The sequence below is a fragment of the Apis florea genome, unplaced genomic scaffold (genome assembly GCF_048593485.1).
Source record: "Apis florea isolate Af1SG1 unplaced genomic scaffold, ASM4859348v1 contig_2350_pilon, whole genome shotgun sequence".
Classification (NCBI taxonomy): Eukaryota; Metazoa; Arthropoda; class Insecta; order Hymenoptera; family Apidae; genus Apis; species Apis florea.
Genome location: NW_028256565.1, coordinates 3,536,706 through 3,550,029, shown reverse-complemented (window position 1 = coordinate 3,550,029; position 13,324 = coordinate 3,536,706). Strand labels below are relative to the sequence as shown.

At 33.3% G+C, this 13,324-nt stretch overlaps 1 protein-coding gene and 1 long non-coding RNA gene across 4 annotated transcripts in view; one reads left to right on the top strand and one right to left on the bottom strand.

Annotated features, from left to right (window-relative positions):
• The window catches only part of LOC147658114 (uncharacterized), a 130,619-nt gene that overhangs the window by 97,984 nt on the left and 19,311 nt on the right, over positions 1–13,324 (bottom strand). The gene's annotated exons all lie outside the window — the stretch shown is intronic.
• Positions 1–13,324, top strand: part of LOC147658115 (uncharacterized) — a 107,495-nt gene that overhangs the window by 75,607 nt on the left and 18,564 nt on the right. The window lies entirely within an intron of this gene.

The following is a 13,324-nucleotide window of genomic DNA, read 5'->3' as shown; positions in this document are numbered from 1 at the left end:
CCTCGCACCCTCCCCCCCACCGCGCCGCCCAACTCCTCCCTCCGCGCATGCGCGCACCAACCGCTCGCCTTCCCACCTACGTTACCAACACGGATGACGTGGATCCCGGACGTGTGGGTGCCGGGAACCGGCGTCATTGATGCCTCGCGTAAATTCCATTCGTGCGAATAAAAAAAAAAAGGGGGGGAGGGGGAGGGGGGAATAGCCCGTTCGGTTTACGGTGTCGTTTCGAACGTTTCGCCTTTTTTCCCCCCCTCTGTGTTTCTACTCGCGTGAAGGGGTTTATTCTTTTTTTTTTTTTTCCTTTTTTTGGCGATGCCGGGACGTTTGAAATTTAGATTCGAAGCGGAGGAGTTATAGATATTGATAAAGATAAACCACAATTGTAAAGGATTAATTGAAAATTATTTTGCATTGCGTTACATCGTATGGGATGTATTTCGAAATGAGGAAACACGGTTTACACTTACGAATTTTTGAAAAAAAATTTCCACCGATGTTAATAAAAGAAAAAAGGGGGAACAGGCGGTTGGCTATTCGGTTTATGGTGTCGTTTCGAACGTTTCTTTTTTTCCTCTCTCTCTCTCTCTCCCTCTCGTGTACGATGAAGGGATTTATTCTGTTTTTTTTTTTTTTGGAGATGTCGGGACGTTTGAAATTTCTAAGATTCTAAGCGGATAAAGATATAATGCGAAATAATTTTTATCCTTTCGATCGAATGGGATGATTCCACTGTATCTCGAAATGAAGAAAGACGGTGTATACTTACGTTTTTATTAGAATCAATGCTTTGTGAAAAAAATTCTATGTTAATAAAAAGAAAAAGGGGAATAGGCGGTTGGCTATTCGGTTCGAACGTTTCTTTTTTTCCTCTCTCTCTCTCTCTCTCGTGTACGACGAAGGGATTTATTCTTTTTTTTTTTTTTGGCGATGTTTGAAATTTAGATTCTAAGCAGAGGAGTTATGAATAATGATACGTGATGGTTTAACGGATGCAATGCAAGGCAAAGTGATTGCGTTGCTATTTGTCGAATTTTTATCGAGTGGGATTTCTATTAAGTGTGTTTCGAATACTTAGAACGATTATTTTTATAGAATAATCGGTGCTTCGTACAAAGTGCGTTCGTAAGGAATCGTGATAATTCAACGCGATTATTAATCCTCTATGTTTTATCGAATGGGATTACAGAAGAAAGATGTTTTTATGGAATAATCAAAGTTTTGTAAAAAAAAAAAATTCCACCGTGCGAGATTCGATACGAATAAAAAAGAAGGAATAGATTTATGCTGCCGTTTTGAATGTTTCCTTCTCTCTCTTTCTCTCCCTTTCTCCCGCCATTCGTGCGATAGCTACGAAGGGATTTATACGCCCTTTTTTTTGGCGGAAATTTAAATCTCGACAAGTGGAGTTATAACGTTCAATTTAACGAACGAAAGCGTTTGTTTAACCGGATAATGCGACGTAACGCGATTATTTGTCGATTTTAATCCTCTACGTTTTATAGGATATACAGAAGAATACAATGGATATACAACGATTATTTTTATAGAATCTCTGTAGCTCTGTGAAAAATAATTACAACAAGAGCACAATTCTTGCACGATACTTGAAACGCATATAATTATTCGTCGTGCACGATCATCCGCGTACGTCTTCAGGTTGATTCAAGAGATGATTCGTTGCGCGATCGAATATTGTTCCAGTTAGCTCGTGCAACACACGCATAATTAAAAAATGAAACGAACTTTGCGCTCACTCATCAAGATTTACCTTTGCATTATCGTGCAACAATCGACCGATTCAGATGCGTCGATTCGATCGGTGCGCTAATTTCGAACGAGTATTGAATTAGGCTTAGACTTAGGGGGTCGTGTCCAAATTAGAGACGGCGTGGCACCGATATCAATTAAGGCTACAACACGCTTGGAGCGATTAAGTCTCGGTTCAGATTGCGTTATGTTTGGATTAGGGATCGATTAGCCATGGTCTCCATGTCACTTACCTCTCTAACCAGATTCTCCAGTTTCTCGAGCCAAATGAAATTATCTTATGGTTCATTTAACCCCTCAGAGAGTGTCCTCAGACTCGGCCACGCTTTAATAAATATCCACTCGCCTCAACTGTTCGAAGAAAATTTCGCCGATCAGATATCTCTCCGATCGAAATTCTCTGGTTTCACGAATTCTTGGATCGAAATGTTGAATCGAAAGATTCGGACGAAAGTGTGAATTTTGTCGGGCAGTGGAAATTAATTTAAATATCATTCGATCGATTCAATTCGTTTTGTACGGCTGAGTCTTATAGTATGCCGTGAACTTTTTTATCAAATATTTAAATTCATCTAATAATTCAGAGATGAAGAGGTAATTAATCTGGTTCCCTCGATTGAAAGGCAATTTATTATGCTACCTTCGTACAAGTCAATGTACCGTGGCTTGTGTTTAAAATTTAAATTCGTGCAGCAGATTCACCTAAAATTATTAAATCTGTAAGACACATTGTTTTTGAATAAATAAACAGGTGAACAACACATTTGCTTTGCAAACTATATGAAATTATTATTGTTTGGTAGTTTGCAAAAATTGTTTAAAAGATGGAATACGTTTCAAAGGATAAAAGAATTTTAAAAAAATTAATCTCTATTTCAGATTAATTTCTTTTTAAGCCACGAATAAACAACTGAATAATATGCTAAATGAAATGAGCCGTGTAATAATTATACTACGATTAATTATATACAATAATTATACTATTTAGTTTGGAAAAATTGCTTCAAAGATGGAATAATACATTTCAAAGGATAAAAGAATTTTAAAAAAGCAGATTAATTTGACACTTTTAGCCACGTGTGCTCGCCACGAATAAACAACTGAATAATATGCTAAATGAAATGAGCTATATAATAATTATACTACGTAATTATATACAATAATTATACTATAATACATTTCGAATAATACATTTGAAAGAATAAGAGAATTGCTTCGGTTTAAAAAAGAATTAACGCCTGACACTTTCATGATTGTTTGCATCCTAGCAGATTTACGAGAGAATCTTAGTAAATTGTATTGTAAACGTATTTTTGAATAAAATAACAGGTAAATAACATAAGTTCCTTTAAACTACGTAATAATTATACTACGATTAATTATACTATCACTATTATTTAATAGTTTGCAAAAATTGTTTAAAAGATGGAATACGTTTCAAAGGATAAAAGAATTTTAAAAAGTTAATCTCTATTTCAGATTAATTTCTTTTAGCCACGAATAAACAACTGAATAACTAAATGAAATAAACTATATAATAATTATACTACGTAATTATATACAATAATTATACCATTTATAATAGTTTGCAAAAATTGTTTAAAGGATGGAATACATTTCAAAAAGAATTAAGAGAAATTGTTTCGATTTAAAAAGGATCCTAACGTATTTTTCAATAAACATAACATATTTGTTTAAAAGATGAAATACATTTCAAAGAGTACTTTGATTAACTTCCACACCTGATACTTTCTTGCCTAACGGATTTACGAGCGAATCTTAGTAAATTGTTTCCAAACGCATCTCGTCGTAAATCCATCGAGCCCTGATAAAGCGCGACCTGTATGTTTCCGCTCGCGACACGTTTGAGAAGAAAGAATTCTCCACCTTCTTTCCAACACTCCTTCCCTTCTCTTCCAATTGCAAAATTGCCACATTGTTTTCTCCACGATTCATACATTTTATCAATCCAGCGGCAAAGTATCCGCTGGAAAAAATATTTTCTAATTTCGAGGATGGAAAAGAAAAAAAATTGAAAGCTCGATCGCGGTTTCCTTCTCCGTTTCCACGAGTTATCTCGAATATTCGAGGGGAAATATTTTCCCTCTTGATTCGTGGAACGCAAATCTCCACGTTTTTTAAATACGAAAATGCGAATTTTTTTCTTTTTGGAAAAATATGCGAAGGAATAATTTTTTCCTCTCCCTTTTCTCGTCGAGCATAATTTTTCAGGTCGTCGATTCGACACAGTGGAAAGGATATCTCCCTCGCTATCACCGGTTATAAACTCCTCTCTGATTTCCTGTAACGCGTATTTCGAGTCGTTCAAGACACGAGGGCCCACGCCTCTGCTACGACAACGATAATTCGACTGACTCCCGTCGTCCACCCACGTCTTCATTGAATCCTGCTTCGACGCAGCCCACGCAACGATACAGAAACACGATATTTCTAAGGGAATCGAAACGTTTCCCCTTTCGAAAACTTTTTCGCGAAATTCTTTCGATCCGTTCGAAAAAGGATCGCTCGAACTTTACCCGAGTTTTCTGAAGGGAATAAAGAAAGAGGAAACGCGAATGAAAAGTTTCGGTGTAAATCATTTCACGGTTGAAAAAAAAAAGGGAACAAATCCTTCGCGATTTTTCCTCCCCCTCAGAGAGATAAGGAAATATATAAATAAATAAATAAATAAAAGATCCTTCTCTCCTTTAAGTATTCTAAAAAAACGAAAAAACAAATCCTTTTCAGATACTTTTCGGAACGCTTCGGGAGAATAATACGCTCTTCGACCAAGTCTCGATTCGAAAATAAGAGAAATAAACGATAAAGAGATCGAGTCGCGATTCGAGTGGCTTCGATTAAAATCGGATTTGGCAAGAAAAAGGAAGGGAAAAAACGAAAGGTTGTGCAAAGGCTGTTTCCGCCTCGAGCACGTAACGGATAAACCCGAATAGACCTAATTTCCAAGAGTCAAGAGAGAAAGAGAGAGTGTGTTGCGAGAGGAAGAGAGAGAGAGAGAGAGAGAGAACAGGGCGGGCAAAGAGAGTGGCACGTGGAGATTGGCCACGTACAGGATTTCTAGGGGATGAAGGTTAATGCTTTTCGCGGTGTTATCTTTGCTCGCTGGATTTGTCGGTGTCACGTGGAAAACCGTCGAACGTCTGCATCCGCTTATCAACGAGACATGTAAATATCGGAGGATGCGGTTGAAATGGAAGAGAGACACGGCGGAGTCGAGAAAGTAGCTGGTTAAAAATTTCGAATGTTAAAGTTACGGTACGCATGTAAATATTGAGAGAAAGATGGGGTTGAAATGGAAAGAATATAGTTAAGCATTAATTGATAGAAGAAGTAGCTGGTTAAAAATTTCGAATGAGAAGTTACTTTAAGTAATTTGAATAACATATTTACATAGTTGGTCCGATTTGATGCATGTAAATATTGAGAGAAAGATGGGGTTGAAATGGAAAGAATAGTTGAACATTAATTGATAGAAGAAGTAACTGGTTAAAAATTTCGAATGAGAAGTTACTTTAAGTAATTTGAATAACATATTTACATAGTTGGTCCGATTTGATGCATGTAAATATTGAGAGAAAGATGGGGTTGAAATGGAAAGAATATAGTTGAGCATTAATTGATAGAAGAAGTAACTGGTTAAAAATTTCGAATGAGAAGTTACTTTAAGTAATTTGAATAACATATTTACATAGTTGGTCCGATTTGATGCATGTAAATATTGAGAGAAAGATGGGGTGGAAATGGAAAGAATATAGTTGAACATTAATTGATAAGTAGAAGAAGTAACTGGTTAAAAATTTCGAATGAGAAGTTACTTTAAGTAATTTGAATAACATATTTACATAGTTGGTCAGATTTGATGCATGTAAATATTGAGAGAAAGATGGGGTTGAAATGGAAAGAATATGTTGAACATTAATTGATAGAAGAAGTAGCTGGTTAAAAATTTCGAATGAGAAGTTACTTTAAGTAATTTGAATAACGCTTGAATAACATATTTACATAGTTGGTCCGATTTGATGCATGTAAATATTGAGAGAAAGATGGGGTTGAAATGGAAAGAATATAGTTGAGCATAATTGATAGAAGAAGTAGCTGGTTAAAAATTTCGAATGAGAAGTTACTTTAAGTAATTTGAATAACATATTTACATAGTTGGTCCGATTTGATGCATGTAAATATTGAGAGAAAGATGGGGTGGAAATGGAAAGAATATAGTTGAACATTAATTGATAGAAGAAGTAACTGGTTAAAAATTTCGAATGAGAAGTTACTTTAAGTAATTTGAATAACATATTTACATAGTTGGTCCGATTTGATGCATGTAAATATTGAGAGAAAGATGGGGTTGAAATGGAAAGAATATAGTTGAACATTAATTGATAGAAGAAGTAACTGGTTAAAAATTTCGAATGAGAAGTTACTTTAAGTAATTTGAATAACATATTTACATAGTTGGTCCGATTTGATGCATGTAAATATTGAGAGAAAGATGGGGTTGAAATGGAAAGAATATAGTTGAACATTAATTGATAGAAGAAGTAACTGGTTAAAAATTTCGAATGAGAAGTTACTTTAAGTAATTTGAATAACATATTTACATAGTTGGTCCGATTTGATGCATGTAAATATTGAGAGAAAGATGGGGTTGAAATGGAAAGAATATAGTTGAACATTAATTGAAAGTAGAAGAAGTAGCTGGTTAAAAATTTCGAATGAGAAGTTACTTTAAGTAATTTGAATAACGCTTGAATATTTACATATAAATATTGAGAGAAAGATGGGGTGGAAATGGAAAGAATATAGTTGAGCATTAATTGATAGTAGAAGAAGTAACTGGTTAAAAATTTCGAATAAAGTTAATTTAAGTGATTACTTATTTGAAAAGTAATATTTATTCATAGATATTATAATTGATTCGTTTTGGCATGTAATTGGACATTGAGAGAAAGATGGGGTTGAAATGGAAGGGATGTAGCAGATGTTTGAACATTAACGCGTTCAGAAAGTAACTAATTAAAAGTTTCGAATACAGTTAATTTAAGTGATTTACTTATTTGAAAAACATTTATTCGTAATTATTATTGATCCCCTTTGGCATGTAAATATTGGGTTGAAATGGGGAAGGGACGCATTAATTACTAAGTGGAAAAAGTAACTAGTTAAAAATTTCGAATAAAGTTAATTGAAGTAATTATTTATTCGAAATACTCGAATAACATTTATATTCATAATTATTATGATTCGCTTTGGTATGTAAATATTGGGTTGAAATGGAAGGGATGCAGTAGAACTGAGCATTAATTACTAAGTAGAAAAAAGTAACTAGTTAAAAATTTCGAGTAAGGTTAGTTTAAATAATTATTTAGTTCGAAATGCTTATGAATAACATTTATTCATAATGCAATTGTAAAATACTATAATTCGCTTTGGCATTTGAATATTGGACATTGAGTGGAAGATGGGATTGAAATGGAAGGGACGCAGTAGAGCATTAATTAATAAATAGAAAAAATAACTAGTTTTCGAATAAAGTTAATTTAATTGATATTACTTATTTGAAGTGCTTGAATATTTATTCATGATTATTATAATTGATTCGCTTTGTAAATATTGAACACTGAGTAAAGTATGGGGTTGAAATGGAAAGGACAGAGACGTTAATCCGTTCAAAAAGTAACTAGTTAAAAACTTCGAGTAAAATTATTTTAAGTAATTATTAACATGCTTCATAAGTAACACTTATTCATAATTGTTATAGTTGATCCGCTTTGGCACTACAATTATTTACGATTATTATTATTACGATTCGAGCAATAAATTATCGAAGTAACTTTATTCGTAATTTCAATTATTTGGAATCCACTGGTGTGCCTTTGCATTTTGTTCGTCGTCTTTCTTCGAGGAAATGAAAGAGCACGCATTAGTAATTATTTATCAAAAGATTCTCTATCTAGATGATCTTAAATAAAGATACATCTATGTGTAATTTCACTTATAAACTTTACGTACAATATATTTTAATCGTTTGAATTATTTTCAGTGTTTTTTTTTTTTTAAACTCACTCTCTCACTGCTCTCCTTCGAATATTGAACTACGTTGAAAATAGGATAAATAAAACGAGCTTTACATACCTGGAACGGAAGAAAGCGATGTGAAAGTTATTCCTTTTCGACAACTTGAAAAATTACGCGAATTTGGCGATGAGTAAATAAGAATTTTTTGACTTTTATCTCTGTGTTTGTACCGTATAAATATACATTCATTTAACTTAACAGCAAACTAAAAAAAAAAAAAAAACGAGCCGAGAATTCGTCAAACGAGCGAGGATATTTCGATCGAACGATAATTTCTTCTCAATTTTAATTTTCCCATCGATTTTTCTTCCTCTTTTAAATTTAAAAAAAAAAAAAAAGAGGAGGGAAACAAGCACTGTACAAAATCCTTTCGAAGATGTTCGATTCCTCGAATGGAAAAGAACGAGATCGAAAGGCCTCGATATCCTCGACACTCCGCCTGAAACGACGACTATCGTGGATTTCTTTCGAGCCACTACTGGAATCCCCGTTGTACAATCATTTACACCCTTTCACAACTATGAAATCAAACTGTCCGAGTCTCTCGATATCATCGAATTCACTGGAACTCGATCGATGTACGATTTTCCCCAACTCTTATCCCCAACAATTGATCTAAACTTGAGATTAATTCATAATACAAATAATATAACTCGAGGAGAAGAAGAAGTTCGGATTAACGAATGTTTGGAGGAGGGATAAAATTAAATAAGAACGTTTCGACGATCCGCTACGATCGAGAAATTTTCAATTTTTCGTGGAGGAGCGAAGATAAAGAGGAGATAAAAAAAAAAAAAGAAAGAGAGAGAGAATTCTGAATATTGCCCAGATTTTTCTCTTGCAAATTCTTTCCCCTTTTCTTCTCCGAACTCCGTGCTGATCCTCGAGCGCGTTCCTGGCGGACATTTTCCAGCTTCGTTGCTACGTGAAAAATGCGGGCCGAGGAATACGGAAGCAGTATTACTTTTAGAAAAATTCGATCGGGTATTTGATCCTCGAAATATCGAAAATAATTTGTACAGCATATACATCTCACTTTCTGTAAATTTAAACTTTTAATCCAAAACGATTAACCTTGAGATTTCTTCCAAAAAAGATCCATCACACTACGTAACGTGATTGAAAGACTCCAGGCTTTTTTCCCTTCCACAATTTTTATGTTTTAATATTTAATGTTGTATCTTTACGTATAAAGAAAGATAATTTGTTGGATATCAAATTGTTGATTTAATTGTTGTTTTAATAATAAAGTGATTGCTAAGAAGCATCCTCAGAGCAAATATCGCGATAAATATATTTCTCTCATTTATTGTCTACTATTCTTACTTTTCATCTTCTTATATTATATCCCTATTTTTATCATTATTTTCCTTCTCTCTATCGTACAATCTCGTTATTCGACAACGAAGAACTCGTCTTGAATTAATATTCCAATAACGTGTTCTCACACATTCACCGTCTATTATTCTTATTTTTCACATCCTCTCTATTTTCATCGCTATTTTCCTTCTCTCTAAATAATTTCGTTACTCGTCAACGAAAAATCAAACTCGTCTCCGCTCGAACCAATTTCATCGCGCTTACAGAGCTCGAAAACTTTGTAACTAATATTCGATCACGGTGTAATTTCGGATAAAAAAAATCTAACTGTAGTTCGACAGTGCATTGTTCATAAGAATCAAAAAATCAAACGTAAATAAATATACAGCAAGCACAAAATATTCTCCGTAAAATAAAAACATTCTATTTCTTTTCTTTTCTGAAATTTTAAAGTTTAAACTTTCGATCAAGAATTATCCAGCTTTCGAAATTATCGTATCACAAATAATATCAAATAGATAAATCTATAAGACACTATTCGATCATAAAAATATTTCTAATAATTTAAAGCCATCCAAATCTACATCAAGCAATAATATTATTGCTGAATACAATAAATTAATCGCATTGATTAAAACTTTTTCTCTCCGCATCTTGAGTGAAAACTACTCGCAAGAATAGAGATACGCGACAAGTTAAGACTCCTCCTCCACGCAGGTTAATCCAAAACCTGTCGTCCAACTAAACCGTGTGTGCACGATCGATATCCCCAATATCAACAAGTATCTTGGAGAAAAGGCGCACGGAGCCAACACCTTAATTGCATCCACCTCTCCCCAACGTTGACAAGGATCGATACACAGGATGGATGGGGCACGGTGTGGACAGAGGAGAGATCGATGAGCGAAAGGGCGGTTTCCATCGGGGATCGTAAAGGTCCATAGAGGGTGGATCGGTTTACACTGTCGCCGTGGAGGACGTTGGACGTTATTGTCCCGGTTCGGACAATTCGACTCGATTCCATTCCGTTCATTTTCCTGGGTAAAATCGTAAAATCGAAAGAGGGTTTCCATTTTGGAAAACCGTGTTCTTTCGATTTCTCACTGTTTTGTTTAACTCGATATAATAGGATAAATGTGTTTTTCAAGCTGCATTCATTTTTTTATATTAACGTGAGATGTTGAAGATGTGAACGTATTTATGGAAATAATTTAAAAAAATCCCCTTTTTCTTCCAAATTCAAGATTTTATTAATCAGGGTAACCAAGATTACCCAATTGCGTTCCATCGATAGATAGATCCTCTTCCTAATTAAAATTTCCTTTGAATCTTTAGCGCTCTTGTTAAAAACGCTCTTCCACGTGCACTTTCGGTCGGAAGTTATGAGAATAGTGGAGGAAGGAAGTTATTTGCACGCGTATAACATTTTCGTTCGAATGCTGAATATTTCGATACGAGGAGGAAGAGTAAATTCGAAAAGCTTCTCGTCTCGAGAGGTTGAGAACCGCTGGATAAGAAAGTCTCGAGACACGAAAATGGATTAAAAGCGAGGAGTAATGCCGCCTTGGAAACTACTCTACTCGTGGCGCGAGCACTCTGCAATCTCTTTCCGATACTTTTTCTGGCGATAATTAATCATCGTTAAATTGGGTCGTACGGGATCGTAGGTTAAGGTAAATAATTAATAAGGGTGGCATGTAGGGAGGATACAAAGGAACGGTTAATTAAGGGGGAGAGAGAGAAATAAAACATGCGCGTATCAGGGGTTAATTAAGCGATGAAAAGGGTGGGTGGCGAGAAGTCACCATTTCAATCGCGCCACGATTCTTTTCCACGGATAAATAAATTTGATGATGTTGGAAGGGCAAAATAAGCGTCCCACCGATTTCCTCCTCCCCTTCCTATCTTTCCAACGACCATTGTCGATGGTGGATCGAAGAAAGGAAAGAGAGGATTCGTTCCAGGATTTTCCATTCTCTTTGACCCCAGCTCGGCGATTCTGAATTTCGAAAAATAATGAACTTGATTCGATCTTATCGAACGAAGTGAATTACAAATTACAATTTCTTGGAATATTTAATTATATTATTATTCTCTGAATTATTTCTTTATTTCTTTTTTTTTTTTGTTTAAATTTTCGATCGACAAGTTGACAATTGAGTCATTATCAAGGTTTTTAACTATGTAAGATATTTTTGAAAAATTGGAAACATTTCTGTATAAAGTGAAAAACCTTGCATAGTGAACGAAGTGAATAATAAATTATAATTTCTTGGAATATTTAATTATATTATTATTCTTTATTTCTTTTTTTTTGTTTAAATTTTCGATCGGCAAGTTGACAATTGAGTCATTACCAAATTTTTTAACTATGTAAGATATTTTTGAAAAATTGGAAACATTTCTGTATAAAGTGAAAAACCTTGCATAGTGAACGAAGTGAATTATAAATTATAATTTCTTGGAATATTTAATTATATTATTATTCTTTATTTCTTTTTTTTTTTGTTTAAATTTTCGATCGGCAAGTTGACAATTGAATCATTACCAAATTTTTTAACTATGTAAGATATTTTTGAAAAATTGGAAACATTTCTGTATAAAGTGAAAAACCTTGCATAGTGAACGAAGTGAATTATAAATTATAATTTCTTGGAATATTTAATTATATTATTATTCTTTATTTCTTTTTTTTTTGTTTAAATTTTCGATCGGCAAGTTGACAATTGAATCATTACCAAATTTTTTAACTATGTAAGATATTTTTGAAAAATTGGAAACATTTCTGTATAAAGTGAAAAACCTTGCATAGTGAACGAAGTGAATAATAAATTATAATTTCTTGGAATATTTAATTATATTATTATTCTCTGAATAATTTCTTTATTTCTTTTTTTTTGTTTAAATTTTCGATCGGCAAGTTGACAATTGAGTCATTACCAAATTTTTTAACTATGTAAGATATTTTTGAAAAATTGGAAACATTTCTGTATAAAGTGAAAAATCTTGCATAGTGAACGAAGTGAATTATAAATTATAATTTCTTGGAATATTTAATTATATTATTATTCTTTATTTCTTTTTTTTTGTTTAAATTTTCGATCGAGAAGTTGACAATTGAGTCATTACCAAATTTTTTAACTATGTAAGATATTTTTGAAAAATTGGAAACATTTCTGTATAAAGTGAAAAACCTTGCATAGTGAACGAAGTGAATTATAAATTATAATTTCTTGGAATATTTAATTATATTATTATTCTTTATTTCTTTTTTTTTGTTTAAATTTTCGATCGGCAAGTTGACAATTGAATCATTACCAAATTTTTTAACTATGTAAGATATTTTTGAAAAATTGGAAACATTTCTGTATAAAGTGAAAAACCTTGCATAGTGAACGAAGTGAATAATAAATTATAATTTCTTGGAATATTTAATTATATTATTATTCTCTGAATAATTTCTTTATTTCTTTTTTTTTTTGTTTAAATTTTCGATCGGCAAGTTGACAATTGAGTCATTATCAAGGTTTTTAACTATGCAAAATATTTTTGGAAAATTGGAACACTGTCATTTCTGTATAAAGTGAAAAACTTTGCAAAGTGAAGAAATTAGAAATTGTGTTAAAAATAACAAAAGCGCGTCTTATCGACAAAATTTAATATCAATTATATTAATAAGTCAGTTTTGCAGCACGATACACGATTTAACACACGCAACACCAAGCGTGAAAGAGTTAATAACGAGTTAAATCGGCTCTGATCATCCTTATGAATAATTATAGGGATAAAAAAAAGGGGATAAATTAATACGCGATTAATAATTATTCCGCCACAAGCTCGGATGGAACGTTTATCCAACGAGCAAATTAAATTAGATCTCGAGGCGATAATGAATTTCTCCCATATACGCTCCTATGCCCCTATTTCTATATAACAAATGTATCGTTAATTCAACATTATATAATATTATTTCGATGCGATGACTTCAGACAGAAAATTACGGCTAATTAGCGGTTGAAATTTCAATGGGTTTAATGGAAAAGCTGGCGTGGATGGATTCCACGTGGGTTGTAAACGCTTTATTGCTTTATTTTCAAGCAACACGAATCAAAGGATCGGTTACAGGGAAGAAAGG